Raw genomic sequence first — 4,533 nt, forward strand, 5'->3', positions numbered from 1 at the left:
TTTAGGGCAAAAAGATACATAAAAGGGGCTGTAAAAAAATGGCTGTGTGTGTGTTGCAGACTGGCTTCAATCAACACTGTAAAGAAGTCTGTGTTCTTACGTTTCTATATAATGACTTACACATAAATAACAAATACAGCTGAATTTTGAAAAGGGGGAGTGGAAGCCTCTTTTTGAGTCATCAAATGAAATAACAATGCAATTTCCTTACCTAATTAACTTGTGGTTGGTGTCCACATGCACAAGACTAAGAGGACTGGGGACGCTGTAGGTCCTTCTTACAACGCATCCAACACTTACCAGTCTTTCGAGGATCCCAGCTGAATCTACGCGATGCATCGAATCCCAGACTCTCGTCCACTGGACTTTGTAACCCAAGGCCTTCAAGCGGCCTTTGACCATCCTGTGACCTAAAAGAAAGTGACAATCATAAAAATGTATAGTAAGAGAAAGTGTAATATTGTAACACTGCCATTTTGAACTGCAGCCAGTTTGGAAAACCCTGATAAAGCTGAATAATTAATAAAACAAAGTGACTGGAGTTTAAATTTACCTAAATTTGGTGAATCTTTTTTGACAGCTATTACCAGGCTGTCCAGTTCCTCATCAGATACTTGGCTGTAAGAGTCTCTCACTGAGAGGTTCCATTCGGTCATCCGACGACGAATTGTCTTCTGTGACACCCCAAGTAATTTACATATATTTGGGACAGCCAGACCAATCAAGGTGGTCTTTGGAAACACATAGCTTTGGACGTCCTCTTGCTCCATCAACTGCATCAACCAAAATGGTGGTTCTTCTTTGATCTAGCTCAGTGTTGATGAGTGTAATAAGATTGTGAAGCCCTTCAAGCACCTTTTGGAAATATTCACAATAGATGTAATGAACACACTTCTTGTAACACACACGTGAAACATTAATACAACATTAAAATAAATTAGAATGTAAAGTACAAAGGCATGTATTTCTTATCAGAGATGGAAAAATCAAATAAGCTTTGTATCAGCACTTTTAGGTTGTGCTTACACTATGTTCAGACGGTCAGTCGAAATCTGATTCCGAGCATATCTGAATTGTATCCAGTCCAAAGATCCTCAACCTAGTGTAACTTTATTAAATTTTACGCACCTCTTGGGGGAATGTGACATAAGGAGCAAGTGATCTTATGAGTGTCATCTCACTGACACACACAAACTCTAAATAGTCTAGATCCAGGGGTTGCCTCTGAAAAGCCTGCTCCAACCGCGACTGTAGTCTTTGCAAGACTTCTCTTCCTATCATCACCTGAGAACGAGATCAAGAAAGTTGTGTATTAAAACATCCTTCAACTTAAACATCCATGGCAAAATTCAATGTAGTGTACTGTCTTACCTCAAATGAATCAAACACAGAAAAAAACTATTTGTAAATAACATTGATAACTGGTTTCAAAGTCATAGGCTACACAGCACATTGTGAAGGCACAATTCCATCAGCCCCAAACAGACTGCTGATCCCTCTCCCTGGCAAATATGAGCACTTTAGTACAAACATTCTTAGTGGTAACATACTGAGTACTGTATTACTGCAATTATACTGATGATTTTTTAAAAAATGTGTAAAGGATCACTGCCTGCATTTAAGGAATGGAATCATACGAACACAGTTTTAAGCAAAAAACGTGTTACATAGTGTTACAAAAATATAATACCAGCTCATTAGGGCAATGCCTTAAATGCTGAAGACTGACCATGAATGAAAAACTACTAGTAAAACAAGAGGTACTGGACATTTTTTGTATGTTCTGATATACTAGCTAAAAAGCTGGTGTCCTACAGTGTTTTTTCCATTGCAAAAGCTGACCAAAGCTCAGCAAATGCCTGTGTTAGTTAGCTAACTAGTTAACTAGCCCGCAGAATCAAAAGGGATCACATGATACATTCTGTCTGCCATTATTCAAGATAACTGTGCTGCAGTGATATAAAAACGGGGGAAATCAGGGAGCAAAACAAACGACATGCACTTCGCTTGCTATGCTAGAATACCCTGCTGCTAGCTGTTTATCTAGCTAGCTAAAGATGGTTAATTAATTGGCTACAGCTACCCAAAGCTAGCACAGGAGTCAAACTGACAATATAAATAAAAGCACTACACAGAACCTGCCTGTTATATTTTTAAAACGAACTTTCTGCAAAAGAAACATGAGCTAGCATTGTTCCTTACCTGACTCTCCATTGTACCTCTGGCTGGAAGCTCCATGACTGAGATTGGGAGGCGTGTTCCAACAGCGTGCCGAAATTGAGTGACAGCAACAAATCAGTGTTCTGATTAGTTAAACAAACCTCGCAATCTGATTGGTCCAGCTTAAAGCTTTCCTATTGGTCCATCAATTAGGCGTCAAAACAGGGTCAAAATTCGCAACTGCAGCAAGAGTTTCGCAACTGCAGCAGAGAAGGTGAATGAGAGGATTTTAACTCCACACATTCACAAGATCGGATTTACAAATGCTAATATTTTTTTACAAATTAAAAAATATGTATTTATATATATTTAAAATATTTTTTTCACATTCGTACATTTGAATTATTATTAATATTAATTTCTGTTTCATGTTTGCACATTCCAGTTCATTTGTGGATTTGGATTTTTCGTGCATGTAGTTGTTTAAATGCATTTACAAGTTTCAGTACATTTGTGACTTTTGTTTTACAAACACAAAATCTTTATGACCCTTTTTTGATTCCATAGTTTATTCCCACACCTCCACCACCGCACAGCACAAGACCCGTAGCATCCCCACCGGACAGCGGCATATAAAAATAACTAAAAGACAATAAAATATCAGAATACATGTAATCACAATACACAGTGAGTGCACAGCCAAGGATTTTGGGAATCTGTGTAACCTGCTTAATGTTACTAGACCTATATATATGAGGAGGAGGACCCAAAATTATTTTTTGCACTGGGGCCCATGAGCTTGTAGTTACGCCACTGAACTCTGTTGTCTTGCGTTGTGTACTGATTTTATGAAAACTACACTGTAAAAAATAAAAAAATTTTTTACAGATTTTACCAGTACATTTTTACAGTTTTTCCCTGTATTTATAAAAGACAGAATTTTTTTGTAAAATTACAAGAATAAACTGTATATTGAAAAGTGTCATGTGATTTACCAAAAAAAATCTGTATAAATGAAATACATAAAAAATCTGTTTTTTAACAGTTTTTAGATGACACTTTTAACAAAACTAACTGTAAAAATAAAGTAATCTTCATTGACAAAAATAGCAGAATCTTCTGTAATTTTCAAAAAGAAACCTTTTGTTATGCCGATATATCACTGTCAAATACATAAAAATACTGTTAATAATGCATTTAAAAATGTACAATTGCAAAAAAATATGTGAGCAAAGAAAGAAATATTTTGTAATTTTGCATTTCTTAACCACTACTTTATATACATAAATAAAAAAACAAAGGTATTGCCTACCTTATGAGACAGGCAACAATACAATTTAAACAGATTTTAACTTTTACTTTATTTATGCATTTGTATTAATTTAAAGATTGAATTGTTAAATAAGTGCATTTATACAAACTGTGTAAAACCATAGTTAAATTTAAAACGTTATTAACTGTGATTTATTCTTACATGTATAATATTTAAATCAAGCATAATTTACCCATCCCCACATTCCCCAATAAACAGAAAGAGGTATTACAGTCCATCTGTGCAACATGTTGGGTGCACATTCTAACCAGAGCACCACAGATATAAAATGATGCTCTAACCTACCAGTTACACACTCAAAAAAAGGGTTTTGAGTGCCTGTTGGTTTTGCATTAAGAATATATGCTGGTGTGACACAAATCAATTACATTTTAGATCTAAACATGACTGCATTGTGTTTATTTAACTCAAATAAATGAACCATTCATAACATTCGATGTTTTCTAGTGGACTCAACTTTACTTAGTTGCTTTATTTTCTAGGAGCTATCAGGTGAAACCGGATATGACGCACCGGGGATTACGCAATACATCGTGAAGGCACATTGTGTTTCAACGGCATCTCAGGTAATGTGAAGCTTTACAAAATCTTTTTCCATCTGTCTAATTGCATGCTAATCATGATGTTTATCTTATTATATTGTTTAATGTAGCTCTTTAGTTGAATAATATTAAAGTTTTATTGTTGTGCATGCTTTATTTGTTTAAAAATGCTAACGCTAATTTGCGCGTGCTAATGCTAACGCTAACGGCGGACCTGCTTATAGTGATTTATTTATTAACGTCTTTCCAGGGTTTCTGTGAATCATATTAAAGTCTTTAGGCAGATTTTAATAGATTGCCGTTGGCTGACTGTATATTAAGTCCGGTTGCGCTATGTGTGATAACGTTGCACTGCCGTGGTGCTAGCTAGTGCTAAGCTAGTCAAGTTCAACAGCCAGTATTCTCAACTTGTGGCAGTGAGGTTCTTTCCCGAAAGGTAAAAATGGCTTAAATTACTTCATGCGGAAGTATATTAGACGAAGGTAGAAAATAAAAAGA

General features: G+C 35.7%; 1 long non-coding RNA gene across 1 annotated transcript; it reads right to left on the reverse strand.

Moving 5' to 3' along the window:
• Positions 1 to 591: 591 nt before the first annotated feature.
• LOC134309999 (uncharacterized) lies at positions 592 to 2,431 on the reverse strand. Its single transcript, XR_010011257.1, has 3 exons — positions 2,203 to 2,431; positions 1,129 to 1,284; positions 592 to 855 (listed from the first exon to the last, which is right to left on the reverse strand). It is a non-coding gene; the product is annotated as an uncharacterized LOC134309999 (long non-coding RNA).
• Positions 2,432 to 4,533: the final 2,102 nt, after the last annotated feature.

This window comes from Trichomycterus rosablanca, chromosome 3 (assembly GCF_030014385.1).
Source record: "Trichomycterus rosablanca isolate fTriRos1 chromosome 3, fTriRos1.hap1, whole genome shotgun sequence".
Lineage (NCBI taxonomy): Eukaryota > Metazoa > Chordata > Actinopteri > Siluriformes > Trichomycteridae > Trichomycterus > Trichomycterus rosablanca.